The sequence below is a fragment of the Bidens hawaiensis genome, unplaced genomic scaffold (genome assembly GCF_021521415.1).
Source record: "Bidens hawaiensis isolate Kalapana, Puna unplaced genomic scaffold, B.hawaiensis_p1.1 tig00001717_1, whole genome shotgun sequence".
NCBI lineage: Eukaryota > Viridiplantae > Streptophyta > Magnoliopsida > Asterales > Asteraceae > Bidens > Bidens hawaiensis.
The window spans coordinates 2392528-2413987 of NW_027491097.1; the positions used below are offsets into that span (position 1 = coordinate 2392528).

General features: G+C 34.3%; 1 pseudogene across 1 annotated transcript; it reads right to left on the reverse strand.

Moving 5' to 3' along the window:
- Window positions 1-1024: 1024 nt before the first annotated feature.
- On the reverse strand, window positions 1025-7775 carry LOC143594976 (uncharacterized; annotated as a pseudogene). Its single transcript, XR_013146449.1, has 14 exons — window positions 7516-7775; window positions 7352-7427; window positions 7190-7279; window positions 7053-7097; window positions 6110-6190; window positions 5956-6043; window positions 5821-5873; window positions 5216-5326; window positions 5015-5151; window positions 4911-4928; window positions 4574-4595; window positions 2912-2974; window positions 2610-2797; window positions 1025-1638 (listed from the first exon to the last, which is right to left on the reverse strand). The product of XR_013146449.1 is annotated as an uncharacterized LOC143594976 (transcript).
- Window positions 7776-21460: the final 13685 nt, after the last annotated feature.

Genomic DNA, 21460 nt, shown 5'->3' on the forward strand with positions numbered 1-21460 from the left:
ATTGTTTGTCATGGCTTGCCGGTTTAAGCGAATTTGCGATTTAAATTGCGTTTTAGATTTAGGGAAGTGGTTTAACAAGTCGTAAACTAAACATACCTATATATAGTATGTGTGTATGTTTTATATATTCAAAACTGGTTCCAACGGTCAAAAACGGTTATATAACCGTTGGAACCGGTTCCCAACAGTCAAAAATTGTTTAAAAATGGAGAACCCAGTGTACCCGATTTTCGGGTACAACTCATACCCGGTTCCTACCCTACCCGGTTCCACTTTTTGATTTTTGGCTATCGGGTCCGGTTCCTAACGAGAACCGGTTCAATTTTGTACCCGGTTCCGGGTTCAGAAAATACCCGATCACACACTTAATAAAAATATACTACTAAATAAGAAAATGAATATGCAATTAATATAAATTAGAAGTATTACTTGACTTAATAAGTTTTTTTAAACAATAAATTTCTTTTAATTTGTGTTGTATGTATAACTTGAACCCAAGACCTCCCTTTTTAATCATTGTCGTCCGTAGGGTTTGAATTCAAGACCTCCTTCTCCAAGACTCAGGTGTTCAAAGATTCTTCCTTTACCGATGGACCACCAGCCGTACTTGAACTAATATTCTTAAATTGCTTTATAGGCAAGTTTTAGAGTTACAAAAAAAAACCCTTATCCTATCTATCTATTCTATTAAAAATACAAATAGATAAAGAATTTTTTTTAGTTGATTGTATAGTGTATACACGTAAATATACAACACAAAAAGTGGACGACTATTCTATTTTCATCATATTATATCATATTTGCCCCCTTAAGAAATCATTATTATTAAAATGGTTTTTTTATAAAACAATCTCTTGGAATCAATATGCCATCATATTCGAACCTTAAAAATAGAATACATTCATTTTGCTTTTCCACAACAGGCTTTTCAATTTGGAATGCTAGAAAACCAAGAAAACAAAATGTTAGAATTGTATTTATCTGAAATGAGAGTAGAGGAGCACGTTTAGCACATCCCTATTTAAATAACTTAAAACATGTTAACCCAAGCTCGACATATTTATTAAACTGGCTAGACATGCCAACTACTTGTCATTTTGTACAAAATCATCATGTAAAAACATAAGTTACTAAACAAAATGTAAGGAAATTCACCATAGCATTAGTATCAGGGTGATGTAAAAAGCTGCACAACATCCCCACTCAAACAACCCATCACACAAGAGTTCCACATCTCTGTGCACTTGACATCCCAAATTTGGTTCTTTGGAGTTTTAAGGCGCTGAACTACCGACAACTTGGATACGTCATGCAACACCAAGTCCGAGGTTACCTCATTTTCCGTAACAAACATGGGACTATGGTTTGGTTTGTTTATAATGCTACATTTTGGGAGTCTAATGCTATCGACTTCGGCTACTAATGACCCTGTTTTCTGATAATTATGGGCCCCACCCCTCCTGTAAACTACATGACATCCCTCAACTCCAGAAGACAAGGTGGGAGATTGAGAGACGGACATGTGACTTGACATGTCAAGCTTTGGACGGGAATGAAGCAACGATGTCATCACCACCTGCGTGTGCAAGAGATATGCAAACCCGATCTTCGTTTTCCGAATCAGGAATCAAATATGGCCTTCAATAAGCACAAGAAACTCAAAAAGATTAGGTTTAGTATAAATGGGTTCAGGTAAGTTTCGGGGTCAAACCAGTAAGCATGTTTAACTAAACAGGTCATGTTCAGGTTCAGCTGGTTGGTTCACGGTTTGACCTGTTTATTTATAAATTCTGGTTAAAGCATATTTTTTAAAACGGTTTTAGAATATATATATATATATATATATATAGAGAGAGAGCGATTTTAGGGGTGTAGACGAGTCAAGCCGCTCACGAGCACCTCAAGATCGGCTTGCAAAAGAATCGAACTGAGCCGAGCTTAAACATGCTTGAGCTTGAGTCCGAGCTTCAATCATCAAGCTCCAGTTGCCTCCAGAGCCTAAACGACCCTATCATTGATATAACACTAACTATATATTTATTTAATAATTATTATTATATACAAAACTTTATAGGCGGCCAACTTGAGCTTGTATATATATATAATATATATATATATATATATATAAAGTAATTACTAAATCATAAACAACCCAAGCTCGAACTTAAAAAATTACTCATGAACCCAACTTGAGATTTAGATATATAGAGCTCAGAACAAACTCTCATAAGTTAAACGAGCTTAGCTCAAGCCAAGTCAAGCTCAGGCTCCTGGCTTGTCTACATCCCCTAAGCGGTTTATACTTAAACAAATTGTGTCAACTATACATTCGTACTTTTTGTCGTAAAATTTTAATTTTGAAGTACAAATACGCAAAATATCAAGTTAAACATATCGTGCTCGCATCAACCAACAGAAAATCATGTCGTGTTCGTGTTTATGTGTCTTACAGTGTGTCAAATTTCCGGTTTCGTATTGGGTTTGACTTGTCAACTCACAAGCACAACTCATTAACATCAAGATGGGTAACAATACGGGTTCAATTCGTTTTCTAAAATATATGTTTTTATATATTAAGAGCGTCAAAAGGCAAACAACATTATAATTACCTTTCTTCACCGCTACCAATGCCCCACTCACAGATACCAATTTGAGAAGCAGTGAGAAGGGTTCTTGAATCATTTGATGAATTCGGTGCCACCAAGATCAAAGTGTGCACGGGATTACAAGACAACCCGGTCCTGGTTTCAAATGGAGTCTTTGTTTGACGCGTGTCAAATCCCAAAACCATCCCGTTCTGCATGTGCACATTTGCACAAACAAACCATAAACTGTTTTATCTATAACGAGTCAAACATGAAAAACCAAAAAAAAACAAACAATTTGACTTAGTCAAAGTTACAGGAAATACCTGTAATCCTGTATAAACATCATGTAAATTGTCAACATCCCATGAACATGACCAAGCAGGAGCCTATAGAGAAATCAACAGAATACAAATGAAGTCATAACTGTTAAAAAAGCAGCAGCAACATCAAACTATAATAAGGCGTTAACACCACACAGCAATATTGCGGTCTGGACACACCCAGTGGCTATAAAAAGCAAATAGCAGTTAAGTCACAAAACAATGAACGGTAGTTTTAAAATAATATTTTTTTTCCAAATTTTCAGTTTCACGTTTTATACTATAAATAATAAACGTCTTTAGCACATTTAACTTATAGTAATTTTATTTTCTCTAATAATTTGTGTTCGTTAATGTAAAAAAAAGACTAAATAAACAGCTGCGGCTAATTTTTTTCTCAACGTTTCGGTATGAATTTAATAAAAAACAAATTTTTATTCGAAATAACAATTTTTTTTCAGTATCGTAAACTATACCAAGTGCCATTACCGACTTCCTGTACCGTGACGAACCGACACCGAACGAATAATATAGGCACCTGTGACGAACCATATTCGTTTTTATTGTTTTCGAATTTCGACCCTTATACCAAACAATATACTTTTATAACCGATTTAATTCTTTTACCAATTTTATTATTCTCTATTAACACTCGTTAGTTAACTTTTTGTTATAAAACAATAAATGTGCGGTTGTCATTGATTTTTTTTCTCAGCATTATGATATAAATTTTATTAAAAACAGAGTTGTATTCGATAAAAACATTATTTTAGTACAGCAAACTATACCTAGTGCCGTTTGTTGGAATACCGTATGCCCGAGACACATAATTAGGTTAATGTGGCTAGCCGTGTTTGATCCAAGTCGAGTCATACCCAATAACGAGTTAGACACACACCAATTATGTATTTGTTGAGATATGATCTATAAAACAAATACAGAACACAACACATTCAGAAATCGGGTTTCTGAATAATTACTTGAAAGTGTTAAATAAATTAATTGGTTAATTTATTTATTCAAATAATTATTATTGGAATGATTATTTAAACATGTGTTCTTTTATAAAATGGTTTATAAAAGATGGGATGTTTATATATTTTATAAGGTATAAAATATATATTATTTAGACATGTATGCCTTACACCCCATACACTTGGTCAAAGTTGGTAAGGACTTGATGGAGGTTGAGTAACTTTTACTTGACCAAAAACCTAACTTAAGATATGAATGAGATATGATCTCATTTATATAAAGATCAACATACTTTCAAGATATAATAAGTAACCACAACTCTCTCTTTCCCTCTAGCTTTTGGTTCGGCCGAAATCAAGAAACAAAAGAGGTTCGACTCTCGGTTTCTCGTGTTCAAGCTTCCTAACATAGCTCGGTGTGTGTTGGAGGCTCGGGGTATCTTCCGTTTGAGGATTTTCCCTTTGAAAGTCTAGCATCAACATCATCATCTTCTTCAACCATCAACTACATCTCTTAAGGAGTTAAGAATGTAAGTTTTACAAGCTTTGATAGTTTAGTTTTTCCGTATTATTTGATCCTTAGTCTCGGGTTTCTAATCTTAAGATTAATGGTAATCTTGAAACAAGAATAAAGGGTTATTCATAGATTAACACACATATGAACTTGTAATATATATATGGATATATGTACATAAAGTTTATAGATAATCACGCTTCCGCCTTTTAATGACTAGTTAAATGATTAACTAAGTCTAAAATATCCATAGAAACCCAACACCGTTACCATACCAATACAACATAGGTACCAATATCATCGGTATCGATATTTGTTTTTATGGTTTTCGATCAAGGTAAAACTCCACTGCAACATGGGTGTGGTTTTGTAGGGTGGGTGTGGGGAGAGAGGGGGGGGGGGGTGCGTTTACTGGTTATACTATGTCAATAAAAAATGTGTGATTCAAGCTTTTAAAACCATAAATGAATTTTTATATGAAAAGGGAACTTACTGGCAAATCACACATAAGAACGGGTTGTTGCTTTCTGTACTGAGGTCAACACAAACAAAAAAAAAAGACTCTGTTCAGAACAAGAAAGCTATTTAGATTGAGAGAAACATATAAAACATTATCACCTGACAATTGATAACTTCTTCCCCAAGGAAGCAACAAGGGCGAGTCTGGTACAAGGTTTAACACAAAGAGCCCGCACAGCTTTTGTATTCACGGGAAGATGAATATCTTCTCTTTCATTTGGAGCTACCAAACTTATCTGAATGTAAAATGTTGAGGTAAATAACCACAAATGTGTATTCGGGTGTAATATTTAAACTTACTTTTGAGAGTACACTCGTTCCTCCCAATCCGTTTAGCCTTCGAGCGACTATCATACGTTGACCGGAAGCATCCAAGTCAAAATATCGACCTCCGTCTACCTGGAACTCTCTCTAGAATATATAATATTATAATTAGTTTATTATACCTTAACTCATAATATGAAGTAACTATGTAATTTATTAAGCAATTAATTGTTGGGGACTATTTGAATTTTTTACATAAAAAAAGTGTTAACTACACAAATGGTCCCTGTAGCATAGACAAAATAACAGGCCTGGGTGTCAACTTTTGGTCATTTTATCTAGACTTAACAGAAAAGGTAACATAAGTTAGTGTTAATGCCCAAACTCGAAACAAAATTAAAGCCACGAACCACAACATGCAACTTTTGAAAATTGATGCCCAGCTGTTACCTTAATCACACCACAGGGACATTCTGTGTGATTAATTCTAAAAAAAATAAAAGCCACAAAAACCCTTTTACAGCAGCTCGATTCAAAATAATATAGATAATACAACAATGAATTAATTTAAAAAAATTTAAAAGACATAGAGTCCACTTGCTTTATTATTTAAAAAGTGAAAGCACATGGTGAATACATACTTGTAGTGTGAATACTCCTGAACGAACTTCACTCCCAAACCCAGTGCCTATGTCTGTGTCCAAACAAATAGCTTTCCAGTAAGATCATAAATCAACAAATATAAAAATAGTTAAAACATTATAATGGTACTGTACTGCCATTTATTAGTCTTCTTTGATAGCCCAGATTACTGATGGATGACTCTCTTTCTCTCTTTAACAATGTCTCCAAATATTTTGTTTTCTGCATAAGTTTATGTTTAGATAACATGCATCAGAAACCTAAACATAAATAAGTATAAAGGCATGCCTCGGTTAGCTTCTCCACTTTAAGATGCAAATCAGCTTCTCTTTCCTGGGCTTCAACTTCTTTCTTGCAGCACTCAGCATTCTGCTAGGAAAACAACACGCAATCTTCAGAATACACACACACACATATAGGCAAACATTCTGGGCAGTACACAGTTTTCTGCAAAAAAACGCATAACAAAATAAATTATTCATTTTTTCAACCTTAAACTTATTTTAAATATGAGAAAATGATTGAAATTAAATGTTTATTCATCTCTCCTAAAATTCAAAAAATGAAAATTAACAAAATTTCAATTATATATATAGAATCAACAAATGTGTAAGTCCTGTGAAGATCATTTCACCTACACATAACTTAAACAAGTGTAGGTAAGCTGTTAGACTCTAAATAACATATGAACAAATTAGTTTGGTGATTTTATGTTCATAACATACACATGTGATTTAAGAAGTACAAAATTTAAAAATGTGAAGCATTGGTTAAAAAATAAACAAATATATTTGCTCTTTTAGTTTTCACAATAATTTAGTGTTTTGTAGTGACCGTCACCCCATATACATACATATTCATATATATACACACACAGGCATATATAAATATAAACACATATATAATAGGCAAGGTTAGAAAAGGTATCCTGAGAAGGTGATATTATCAGTAATCCATCCTCCAATAATTTATAACAGCGTTCATTACACAGACAAAAGATGAACAAATTTTCAAGACTGATATAATATTTGAACAGTTATTCAGTTAGATCGGGTAATGCAGAATTCAAAGAGTAATTTACTACCTTCAAACAAGCACGAATTCATATTTGTCTTTATCAATATATTACTATATCACTCTGACATTGAAATGGTTTTCAAATTACATAATTTGGAAAATGAAAAACTTGAATAACATATTTTGCTTCAGGTAAGTTATAGTGGCATACCACCTTCTGCTCAAGAGAGGCACATTTAGCTTCGAGTGAATGCACTTGCTGCGAGCAAAAAAACATAAAAAAAGTTCTTTAGTAGCAGATATATGATAAATAACATGGTAACTCCTACTCTTACAGACCAAAAAGGTTACCTTTTGTAACTCTGCATCAAGAACGCAAAGGCGCTCTGCATAAAGTAGTCTAACATCTTTCAATGTACATCTTTTGTTGCATTGAGGACACTGGTAAGAAATAGAGATTACAAAGTATGATTTATGGTTTAATTAAAATAAATAAAGTGTATAGAGAGAAACCTTTCCAGCACTTGAGCGTTGTCGAATCCACTTGTTGATACATGACAATCCATAGATGTGGCCACAAGGAAGACAACTGCACAAACAAGAGTTAAACCAAATACAACAATTGCCAAGTGTTGATTGAACTAAGGATATCCTTATAATAATAATAATAATAATACCAGATTTGATGAAGTCCAGCACTAGTCCATGGCTGGGTACAAATGGGACAATTTAAGCCGACGATTTCAAGATCATCCAACTCCAAATGATCATCATAATCGAATAAAGGCTTTTTATCAGTCAAAACCACCGTAGGTGAATTATTGCCAACCGGATTCGAAACCCTAGGTGACGGAATCAACTCATCATCTTCTGTATCGCTTTCTTCTTCTTCTTCTTCTTCTTCTTCTTCAAGCTCAATCCATATGGCATTCGACATCGTTCCACTCCCGCCAAACACACACTTACACGCCCTAATAAATAAATAAACAAAAGAAATAAAAGGATAGTTTGGAACCCACAACTCCAAAATTGGGGAAACCTAATCATTCATTCGGCGGGAAATTGTTTTTTCACCTCTAAATTAATTAATTGGATTTTAATAAATATCAATTTAGAGGGGTGTTTGGGATTGCTTATTTTTACCGATTTATAAACTTTTTAAAAAGTAATAAGGTTTTGATTGTTTATAGTGTGAGAAGAAAAGTTCCATAAGTTATATTTTTATAACTTATTAACTTAATGAAAAGTTACAAGGAGATAAAATAAGGAATCCCAAACACATCCTTAAAAAAATAAACGGATTTTTGTTATAAAAGTTGAACCGACAGTTAACTTTTTGATTTCTTTTTTGAAAAAACAGATTTTTGGTTTCACTCTATATTATTTGGTATGAATATATATAAACTCTACTTCTAGAAACTTTATGATGATAAAGATTATCAAGATATAAACTTTACTTTTAGAAACTTTGTATTTGTATGGTTCAACGTAACACGCGTCTATGTTTTTTTAATTCAATATATATTTAGTATTCTAATACGCTTTTACAAGTTTAAATCATCATTTGTATTTTTAATTTTTTTGCAATGTCTACATACAATTGAAAAAAAATGACTATAACCGAAAACTGAACGGTTTGTATATTCAAAAAAATCGATGATTAAGGTTTCGGTTTTGCCTAATAACCGAACTGAACCGTGCTCACCCTTATTATAAAATTTAAACAGTGTTTCTCCAAATTTACTCATGAACAGTACTTTATCTCCTCCACTCACAACCACCAAATGGACTCTGATAACTTAGAGGATGCATTGGGAATGCTTTGATAACTTTTGACTAGGGGTGGCATAACAAACCCAAATTGGTTGTTTTGAGTCAATTTGGATAATTTTTAAAATTGGAATGGGTTAAGATGGATCAAAACAATTTTTTAAGGAGGTCAAGATGGGTTGGGAAAATGTTAGTGATTTTTTGTTGTGGTTAGAATGGGTTTGTTATGGGTTAAAATGGACTAAAACAAGCTTCATCCAATTTTATTTTAAACAAAACCCACAAAACCGAATAGAAACCGAGAAATCGAAATCGAACGTATTCCGAAACCGACCGAAATGAAAAAAGTAAAACCGAAACGAAAAAAACCCAAAAAAAATCGAACCTGAGCCGGTACAAAACCGGGTTTTTTTATATGAACGAGGATGACGGGGGAGACATTTTAGTTATTTTACATTTTGCATTTTTTATTTATATTTTGAGTTATTTTTTGAATATTTTTTTGAGTGGTTTTTGAAACCCTTTGTATTTTAACTTTAAATTGGGTCAAGATGGGTTAACCTTACCCATCTTGACTCATACTCATCATATCCCTCTATTTTTAAAATCCATCATGGCCCATACCTATTCTAACTAATTACCCAAATCCAACCCAACCCACTCACATTGTCACCTCTACTTTTGACTTTTGTTAACTAAAAGAAATCTCGGTAATGAGTTTCAGTGGTGATCAATCAAATTTTTATTATCAAAAATTCGTTTCGATAATAGTTACACCGTGTGGTTAAATAAATTACCATTCGAGACACCAAGTTTCAACAAGTTGAAGTCGGTACACAAACCAATGAAATGAGGATGTGGTAGTACACAAAGGCAGCTATGGCAGAGGGTACAATAACAGTGAGCAACGGGTGGTCTAGCTAAAGCGGCGACTGGCGCACGGTCTGTGCGGCGTCGGCGACCCACAAGCTGGGCGGGACGTCACACCCCAGCCTAAGTCGGAAATGTTGGGGCGTGAGCTGATTACTCACAACTCTCAATGTACTATTATACACTATTTAAAATATCAATATCTATTATTTAATTTAAATGATACATCATATTCAAATAATCATAGTATATAAAATATCAAACAAGTAAAAACAAAATAAGATCTAAATTTCAATCCTAAGTGTTTTCAAACAATCTTGACAATCATATCATGCGATAACCTGCATATGCGTTAAAATACAATAATATTTTTGTCAACACGAGGTTGAGTGAGTATAACACCAGATTTAAGACACTATGATAATAATAATAATAAATAAATAAAAGTGCAAACTATTCATGTGAGATATACATTTAAGTCTTAGCACATAAACAATCAATCAAACCATAAAGAAATGTCTCAACCAATTCCATATAAATGGACATTGGTTACCAAGCAAGGACTAAATTGTTGCCATAAAAATGGACATCAGTTGCCAAAGATAGTCGTATGATCATACTACAAATGAGGAACTTCTCCAAAGTTCGATCCTTTCTCGGTTTGGAAGGGCTACTACCGTCGTTTTATTCAAAACATTTCGAATGTCGCATTGCCCCTCACTGAATTAACCCACAAAGGCAAAACCTTTGTGGGGGGTCAAAGCAAGAAGAAGCATTTGAAACCCTTAAGGACATGCTTTGCAATGCTCCTATCCTTGCTCTTCCTGAAGGAAATGAAGATTTAATCATTTTCTACGACACTTCTAAACAAGGTCTTGGTTGCGTTCTCATGTAACGAGGCAAGGTTATCGCTTACTCTTCGAGACAACTCATGGTTCACGAGAAAAATTATACGACGCATGATCTCGAACTTGGTGTTGTCATATTTGCCTTGAAAATTTGGAGACACTATCTCCATGGTACGAAGTGTTAGTGCACGGTTTTGCGTCTCGAGTCTTTGTATTTATCGTTAATGTATTTGTCGTTTATTTATGTAATAAATTATTAAGATATTAAGTTAGTTCGTTAAAGTATAGTCTAGTTCGCTAAGGGTGTTTAGCGAACTAGATCTAAGTTATTAACCCTCTTAATTCGTTAAGGATGTTTAACGAATCAGGAGGTGATTCGCTAAGATTATTTTCATTTAACGTATGTAACGAAGTGGACTCTAGTTCGTTAGGGGATGTTAACAAACTAGATCCATCTTCTATATATGGTGAACACTGTTCACTATTTAATTTAAGTTTAGAGAATTAATTAACGAACCCCTGCTCGACTTTCTCTCAATCTTCATACTGATATTATTTACATACATACAACCAATACATATAGATATATAACGTATTAACTATAGATCAATGGCAATAATGAACTAGATCCGTATTTAAGTTAATTTATAAACAACTCAGATCTGAGATATGTGTTAGTAATGGTTAACTGAGTTCAAACAAGTGGTATCAGAGCTTTCGGTGCTCTTTTGCTCTTGAATTTGGCAGTTAATTCGTTATTATAGACGTTTAAATTGTTATTTTGTGTTAAGTTTTTGTTCGGGTTGATTTTGAATCAAATTAAAGTTGATTTGGTTTGATTATGGAAGGATTGGATTAGTTTTGGGTTTGGAAAGGTTATTGTGAGCTGTAGTTGACTGGAATTGAGATGTGGACTGTGTTTGGATTGTTTAGTTTGGATCTGAGTTTGGCCGAGAAAAAGAGAATTGTTTTTGGTCAAATTGGATATGTGTTAAGTGTAATTGTGTTACGGGATTGATACGAGTGTATTCGCGATTGGTGTGCGAGTATTTTGGTAGCTTATTTGAGCGATTTGGTTGGATATTGAGTTTATATTACAAATTTATGTTTCTGGGTTCGTGTTCTTCAATTTCCAGATTTCTGGAAATGTTCATTTGAAGATTTGAAGATATGAAGATTCAAGTTTGATTCGTTAATTCGTTAACCCCTTCAACTTGATTCGTTAACATATTTCACCAATTCGCTATGAGTTATAGTTGATTCGTTTAACCGGTTCTCTATTCTGTCTGATTCGTGTTCACTGATTCGTCTGACACGTGTCTACCTTGGAAACTATGTTATAACAACCTTTGCCACGTGGCATTCGGTGTCAGAGTTTGTTACAAACCGTTGTAACAACCTGATTCGCTATAAGTTGATTCGTTATCAACTGTAACTTGTTCGTTATCTAATTCGTTAAGTATCTCTTGGTGATTCGTTACAGGAAATTTTCTAATTCGCTAAGCTTGTACTTAGTGATTTTCTTAGTCAATTCGTTAGTTTGACTCATTCATTGACCATCAGATTCGTTAACCATCAGATTCGTTGCTTAATTCGTTAAACTTCAATTCTGATTCGCTACATGATCAATCTTAGCTTCGTTAAGATTTGATTCGTTGATTACTGTTCACAGTTCATTCCAACTGTTCATAGTTCGTTACCTCTACTGTTTATAATTCGTTAACCTTATTTTCAAAAATTAACTATTAAAGTTCAAAACTTGTCAAAAATGGCTGGTATGTATGCATTAGCTTCTCAAAACATGTTGATGCAACAAATGTTACAACTGGATACCGAGATTGGTTCACTTTCGAAATGTCCACGTTTGATGAAATTTAGCGATTTTGCTAAATGGGAACCCCGTTTCCGTGCTCATTTAGGGTCAGTTCACCCTGATTGTTCATACTGTTTGGATGAGGTTTACACCGTTCCAATGATTGGGGATAAGACTATTGGTTTTACACCTAAAGCTATCTCTCAATACTCGGTTGAAGAGAATAAAGCATTAGAAATTGAGACAAAAGCTTATTCTACTCTTACTATGGCTTTACCTAAAAACATCTTTCACCAAGTAGGAGGTATAAAGATTTCTGCTTCTTTATTTCAACATATTCATATGAGAAGTATGGGAAACACCGCTGAAAGCAAAAAGGTTATGCTTAAGTTTCAATATAGAAACTTTAACTTACTAAAGAGTGAGACTGTTGAAGAAATGACTACACGATTTAATCATTTGATAGCCGAGATGGACAAGATGAGATTGGAGATATCTGAATTTGACAAGATTGATACTATTAAAAAAGCTTTGCCAAGTTCTTATTCAACTTTCCTTATGGTATTGAAGGAGAATAATTATTTTAGCAATGAGGATTTGACTGCATCTGAATTTTTGCAAAAGATCGAGGCTGGAGAATATGATCTTAAATGTTAGAAGTCTTCAAAAGATAATCAATATCTTGCATTTTATGGTGGAAGCATGCCATTAAGTTCAACTATCTCACCTATCACTGCTTTTCTCACATAAACTGCGAGTGAAAATGCAACAACTATCTATAGTGATCCATGTGCGTGTTTCTACACAACTGGAAACACTGGTTCTTCTGGAGGATCTAGGAGTTCTTCATCATCAAATCAATTCTCATCACAACGAAATGTAAACATGAGAGAGGCTGAACAAAATTTTGCTTTCTTATCTGTTTTCATGACTTCATATGAGAATTTTGTTAGTAGTAAAATTGCCACAAGTGATTTGACAGATGAAGATTATGATCAAATTGATCCTGATGATTTAGACCTGATGGATTTGAAGTGGAATATGGCTATGATAGTCAGAAAAGTGAAAAAGTTCATGCAGAGAACGGGTAAAGATCTTCCATCTTTGAATAAGAAATTGGGGTTTGATAAATTAAAGGTTAAGTGTTGTCAAGAGTTTGGTCATTTCGCCAAAAAATGTGATAAGCCTAAGAAGGAGTATACCGGTCCCTATAAACAAGATCAAAACTCATCGGGAAAGATAGTAGTGATGCTGGAAAGTCTTCTGGAGGTAAACCTTCGTCTTCTGGACCTCAAGCAATGTTATCCAACGTAGATGGAGATGACTGGTCACAAAGGTATTTTGTGGTTACAATCAAGCAAATTTGACAATGTTTGGATTTCCTGAGTACTTTCAAGATGTGAGTGGAAGTGAAATTTCTTCTGATGCTGATACTAAGTCTGAGTCTGATGATTCAAGTGAAAAGCTTCCAACTACTTTCGCTTGCATGGCAAAGATCAGTGATTCAACCACTTCTGCTTGCATTGCTAAGCAAAATGAGGTTAGTAATTCTACTTCTAACTTATCATGTGTTGATTGTGAGACCAATAAACCTAAGTTAGATGCATTGAAAGCCCATAATGATAGTTTAGTTAAAGAGATCGCTTCGTTGAAAGATACTTATAGGCAATCTTTAACTTCTTAAATGAAATCAAGAGAGAAGATTGAAGCATTGACTATAAGTAATCATGATCTTAAGGCTGAGTTATCGGTTAAAATGGCCATCAATGATCAAAAATTTCAAGAAATCTTGAAACATAGATCAAAGATAACCGAGCTTGAAATTGAGGTTCTTGATTTAAAGAACAAATTGGGTAAATTCAGAAATTCTTCATTTTTGCTAAATGAAATAATTGAAGTATCTGGTAAGCAAAAAGATTCAAATAAAGGAATGGGTTTTGTTGAGATTCCACCACCTTTTCATAATGATTACAAACCAGATCCTTTTGCTAGACAAGAAGAAGATGTGACTGTTAAAGAATCTGTGATTCCTGAAAAGACAAAACCAGTTAAACCTGAATTTGTTAAAGCCCAACCTTCAATTCAGAAACCTCATGTTCAAAGCAACAAAGTTTTTGTTGAAAATGTTGACAAAGTGATAATTGAGGACGTGTTCGAACCTAAAATCATACACAAGAACAAGAACATTCCAAGTTCAAATCACATACTTTGCGAACCTCATGAATTTGAGGAGGCTGTGTATGGTTCGCACACAACCAAGGTGAAACAAGATACTAATGTAAATGTTAAACCAGTAAGGGCCAAGAAACCAGAAAAACCCAAAGTTTCTGATGAGGATTTGTTGCGTTTTATAAATCCAACTGTTTCCAAGCCATCTACTGGTAGAGTATTTAAGTTAAAGGGGATAGACACGATGTTCACTAAGAAAGACATTCCAATAAGTATCATTAAACCAGATTTTATTGAAAGTGTATTTCAAAATGAAATTTCCAAGATTCAAGATCTTGAACGTCGATATGCTCAAGCAAAAACATCAGCTTCATCTGATCCATTGACTAAAGCAAAACAAGTTTTAAAACAAGCTAAGAAAGTTCAATTTGTGAAGTCAACTGGAACAGATACGTTGAAAAGTTTTTCAAACTGTTCTAATTTAGATTTCTACTTGAAAAAGAAATCTGAGTTATCTGATGATTTTGCTAAGAGCATGACCAAAAATGTGAGTCATCATTCATCCTCTGTGTCACATGTTCCGACCAATTCTCAACATCATCATGTTGACATGCGAAATTGTTTCCTTTGCGGTCAACAATGTCATGTAGTAAGAAATTGTGGCCAGAAGAACTATCAGAATCTTCATCCTTTTATCAAGAATCATTCCAAATCGGTTCCTTTGATAAAGGAGATTCTGAAACGACCTGTGTCGTATGCTGATGATACTTATATTATGTTTTCTAATGTGCATCCTCGAAAAGTTTTTCATGTGAATGAAACTCATGGTTCTGCTAAACCAAAGTTTATTCCAACCGAACCGTTATGCAAAAATGTTAATTCAAATGTAGTTCATGCTGCGTATCTAAGACGAAAGTTTAAGAAACCTGTAACTTATTCTCAAGTTGCTGAACAACAATTGAATTCAACTAAGTTTAACTTTTCTCAAGAAAACCAAAAGGTGCCCAAGACTGAGGCCTGGGCTGCCTTTTTGAACTAATCATTTTCGTTTGTGTGTAGGGTACATCCAAGACCATTTCTGGTGAAAAATGGATCATGGATAGTGGATGTTCTCGTCATAATACTGAGAATCTCGACCTCTTAACAAATGTAAGAAATATTCAAGGGGGTTATGTAGCGTTTGCTGGGAATTCTGGGGGTATGATTACACAAGAAGGTGATGTTTCGAATGGGCATATTACATTTGAGAAGGTTAACTATTGTGATAAAGTGGACCATAATTTATTGAGTGTGTCGCAAATCTGTGACAAGCAATACACTACTGTATTTACAGATAAAGAGTGTCTGATTTTAAAACCGGGTTATGTGATTCCCGAGGACATGGTTGTCATGCGATCACCTCGATCAAATGATATTTATGTATTGAATATGAGTTCTAAAGTATCAACATCGATCGAAACATGTTTTGTCTCGAAAGCTACCGAGAAAGACTCTATTCTATGGCATCGTCGAATGGGTCACATACATGTTCGAAAGATGAACTATCTAATGGCAAATGACTTAGTTGATGGCGTGTCTTTGAAGAATTTTAAGTTATCCGATCACTGTGTTTCTTGCAAAAAAGGCAAACAGAATAAAAAGTCACATCCCTATAAGTTATTAAATTCCATTGATACTCCACTTGAGCGACTTCATATGGATCTATTCGGTCCAGTGAATCGTGCAAGTATTTCTGGAGATTGGTATTACCTGGAGGTTACTGATGATTATTCACGATACTCATGGGTATTGTTTATGAGTTCGAAAGATCAAACACCAGTTCTCGTTCAAAACTTAATCACTAAGATCGAATCACTATACAAACAGAAAGTGAGGAGAATTCGAAGTGACAATGGTACTGAATTTAAAAATACTGTATTAGATTTCTTTTGTTTACAAAAGGGAATTCATCGAGAATACAGTGCCCCATATGTACCACAACAAAACGGTGTTGCTGAACGAAAGAATAGAACGTTGATTGAAGCTGCTAGAACTATGCTTGCTGATTCAAAGCTTCCTATTCATTTTTGGAATGAGGCGATGAATACTTCTTGTTATACACTCAATCGAGTTCTAACTGTTAAGAGACTCAAGAAGACAAGTTATGAGTTACTGAATAATCGTAAACCTAATTTAAAGTACTTGGAGCCATTTGGATGTCCGTGTACTATGTTGAAAAAGGATGTAGAAAAGTTCGATGAAAAAGCCATTGAAGGGTATTTCTTAGGTTATGCTTCTCCTCAGAAACGAGTATTTAATTTCACATCTGGTTGTGTTGAAGAATGGTACCATGTGGACTGTCAAAAGTACACTACTCCTTCTCAAGGGAAAGGTCCTGACTGGATGTTTGACTATGATGGCTTATTTAATTCGTTTACTCCAACAACCGATCATCCAGATGAAGATTTAGTTCGGGCTTATTTTGAAGAACACTTGGAAATTCCAAGGTGTGCAAGTTCTAATGATGTTGAAGTTCCAATCGATGCTCCAACAGAAGAACCTAATAATGAGTCTCCTTTTCTTTTTGATAATGCTTCTACTTCATCTGATGATAATACAGTTGTGGATCAAGTTATTGAACTTGATAGTGATGTTTCATCTCATGAATTGGGTGAACATTACACTAATTTATTTGAAAATGTTGCTGTTTCTGAGAATCCTACTCTTAGGATTCATAGTTACCATCCACAAGAAAACATTATTGGAGAACTTGATGTGGGAGTTCAAACACGTCATCAAGTTGCTTCACCTGGTGAAAATAATGTCTTATGTGCTTATGCTGACTTACACTCGTCTGGGATTGTAAATCTTGCTAAATTCACTTGCTTTCTATCCCAAGTTGAGCCAACGACTCCTCGTATGGCACTTCAAGACCCTTCTTGGGTAGAAGCCATGCAAGAATAATTACAACAATTTGCACGTTTGGGATCTTATCGATAAACTTGCTAGAGTTAAGAAGGCGATTCCTACTAAGTGGGTATATAAATGTAAGAAACACGATCGTGTGGTAATTGTGAGAAACAAGGCACGTTTAGTGGTGCAAGGTTTTCATCAGCAAGAGGGTATTGACTACACTGAAGTATATGCTCCAGTTGCAAGATTAGAGTCGATTCGAATCTTTCTGGCGTATGCTGCTTACAAGAACATTAAAGTTTATCAAATGGATGTTAAAAGTGCTTTTCTCAATGGTGAACTTCATGAGGAAGTGTTTGCTTTATAGCCTCAAGGTTTTGAAGATCCTGGTTATCCTGTCCGTGTTTATCGTTTAAACAAGGCATTGTATGATCTACATCAAGCCCCGAGAGCTTGGTATGGCACACTCGCCGACCATCTGACGGATAATGGTTTCAAACGTGGAACTGTTGACTGCACTTTGTTTTATAAAAATATTGGTGATGATCTTCTCCTCGTACAGATTTCGATGGGAGAGACGAATTTCGAGAAATCAATGCAAACAAAGTTCGAGAAATCAAAGTTCGAGATGAGTTCGAAGGGAGAGACGAATTTCTTTTTAGGGTTGCAGGTTCATCGGTCTTCTAAAGGAATTTTCATTCATCAGAAAAAGTATGTGAACGACGTCTTGAGCCGATTCAAGATTACTGCTGGAAAAATCCCTTCTACTCCTCTCCCCGTGGGTCACAATTTATCACCGGATGAATTGGAGGATACTGTCGATCCTACCCTCTATCGTGCTATGATTGGTTCTTTGATGTATCTTACTGCTTCTCGACCCGACATAATGTTTGTTGTTTGTTTATGTGCTAGGTACCAAGCTAGTCCCCGAGTGACTCACCTGGCAGCTGTCAAGCGAATTCTTCAATATCTGAGGGGAAATCCTGAAATCGGGTTATGGTACCCCAAAGACGATACTTTTGATCTTACCGCTTATTCCGACTCAGACTATGGAGGTTGCAAGATTAATTTCAAGTCTACCACAGCGGGATGTCAATTCTTAGGAAGCCGATTTGTTTCCTGGCAGTGTAAGAAGCAGACAACGGTCTCCACTTCAACCGTTGAAGCTGAGTATGTTGCCGCTTGAGTTTCTGTTCCTAGGTTTTGTGGATACAACAACATCTTCGCGACTACGGTTTGAAGTTTCTTACTACTCCCATCTTAATTGATAATTCTGCTACTATTAGTATCACCAAAAATCCCGTACAACATTCTAAAACGAAACATATCGAGATTCGATATCATTTTATACGGGATTGTTATGAAAAGAAATTAATTGGCATTGAGAAAGTACATACTGATTTTCAGAAAGCCGATCTATTTACCAAAGCCTTTGATAAAACGCGTTTTCAATTTATGCTTGGTTTAATGGATTGAAGACCCTCGCTGATATCCTGACACAAGGATGATTGTCTGTCTTTTCTGTTAATTTTGGTTTAACATTTTATTTTGTTTTTAGGTTTTAGGGGGTGAAACTTAGAAAATACAAAAATATTGTGTGTTGCGTTTGTATAGATAAAACCCAAAAACATTAGAAAATCTTGAAAAATTAAAAATACTATGAATTTCCTGTTATAAAGAAAAATCCGAAAAAGACAAAAAGATTGTGTTTTTAGTATGTAAAGAGAAAAACCAAAAAGATTTTTGCTTACGTTCATTGAAAATTATGTCATTTACTTCTATTTGAAAGACATATATACTTGTATATGTTTGGTCCTGATAATTTCTTGTAAATCTTCGGGATAGCCATTTACCTGATAATGGAAAGTATTTGGGGTGTTCGTTAAGCTTTCTATTTTATTTTTAGCTGAAAATTATGTCAGTTATTTAAGTTTGTGAAACATGCTTGCATGTATTGGTTCTGTTATCTACTTGTAGATGGACATGATAGCCATTAATTTATGAACTTAAATTAACTGAAGCAATTAAATTTGCTTATGCTCCTAAAAAATTTTGAGTTTTTGAAGAAAAAAGAGAAAATGATAGTATATTGATTATTTGACCCCAAATCCAGAAAGAAATAAGCTTAAAAGACTGAGTGCTTAATCATTGGTGTATTGATATGTCTTAAACAAGTTGTTAGAGTAAAGTAAGTGATATAAACCTAAAGAAAAGCCAAATTGAAAGAGGTATTAGTCTCTAGCAAAAGTCTCGGTGAGGATGGCAGAAATGTAATAACCAGTCATACTCAAGCCTTATAGTTGTTGATCTCCTAAAAATATAATAAAGCAAATAACAAGCGTTAGGATTCTGGACACCGTGAGTCTTTATGCGGCTTAATCATCTGGGTATTCATAAACATGAATATTTCATTCGCTTTTAGAGCAAACCCAAAGTCATTAAAGTTGATCACTGCTGTACTTCGTACAATCCAAATTACTGAGTTGATCAAAATCCGCTGTTAGTCATACAATTGTTCCTCCCTTGCGCGCATTTCAATACCAATAAGAAACGGACCCCAGGGGATACAATGTATGTAAGCCGACAGATGGACTCGTGCATACTCTCACAGTAAAGGAAACTTGATGCATTGCTCAAATATTCTAAAAGTTTCAAATTTTGATCTACACTATAACGGTTTAATTCAAGTTGGGGTGATTTGGCAAAAATCAAATTAAGCTTGAAACGAGATTAGGGAATGATAGTTTCTGATATTCTGTGCGCTAATTGAACCCTAAAATCATACCACAAAAATGCTTGAAGGCTTGTTATAAGATTTAAGTAGACAACAATATCAATGACCGACTTAACGCCAGTCATAATATTGCTGAAATATAAAAAATGTGATGGAAGGGCATTTTGGTCAATATGATTCTCTGCTGCTCAAACTCAACAAAAACACAAAAATATGTACTGCTTTTGAAAAATCATAGAAAAACACAAAAAGATTTTCTATTTTCTAGTTCGGATATTTCTGTAAATACATTCTTTAATTTTTACAAAATACCAAAAATAATTTATATTTTCATTTTACATATTATTTAAGTTGTATTTTAAATTATGTTTCAAAACGTGAAACGGTTTAAGTTATTCGATTATCAAGATAAAGGTTCTCGATAATTCATTTAAATCATTTGAATTATTTACATAATCAATTTTATTTAGTTATTTTATTTAATTTAAAAGATAAAATCTAATAATGTTTAATTCGTTAATTATGGATAACGAATTAGGTGTTTTTAACGAACTACACTCTAGTTCGTTCACCTAATTCGCTTCCGCACTCTGTAACGAAACACTTCTAGTTCGTTATGCATAATTAATGAATCAATACAAGAATCAAGCCTCATTCGCTACTCTGCGCGTTCAAATTGACTAACGAATTAGCTGATTCGTTATTTAAAATTTCAAACGAATTAGATCTGATTCATGCTTTGGGAAACGTGTAAGGACAAAGTATATAGGACGGCGTGTATACGAACCGTCCTATACTATTCATCTTTCTTCCTTACACTTAACGTTACCCTGCTCAAATTTTTCATAATTTTTCGATCATCGAAATTTGGACTTTTGAGTATACCAGTGTGTTGCTAAGATATAGATGATCACTTCTTTGTGATTTTCATCAAGAATGATACAACTTTGATATGCTAATTATGCGATTTTGTTATCAGGGTTTTACGGTTTTTGAAACCTTGTATAACCAGATTCATACTTTGTTAATGTATTTTATTTTGATATCATTGTGATCGGAATGTCATTCCGAAACCCTTGGTGGTCTTTAATCAGAGTTTGATTCTAGATTGTCGGGTCAATTGATTGTTTGTTGTTTCGGGTGTTTATACTCTGTTAAAACCCTTAATAACCTAATGTTTTTGAACCTCAAATCAACACCATTTGCTTCATATTGTGTTTCCGAGATTGTTACGCATGTCGATTCGGTTACTCAACGATGATTGTGGATTAATCGATACTGGATTCATACTGTTGACTTTCAGTGTTCTTATTTAATTTTGACTTTGACTATGAGAGTCAAAGATTAAGTCTAATGCTTGACCATTCGTTAACCTTAGCGAATTGGAACTATTCCGTGTCCAATTCGTTAAGGATTTACACGAACTAGAACAGCGACTCATTCACTTAGCGAATCAGATATGGATTCGTCAATTTGGAACGAACTAGAAGTTAGTTCGTTCTTATTAATGGTTAATTCGCTGTTTC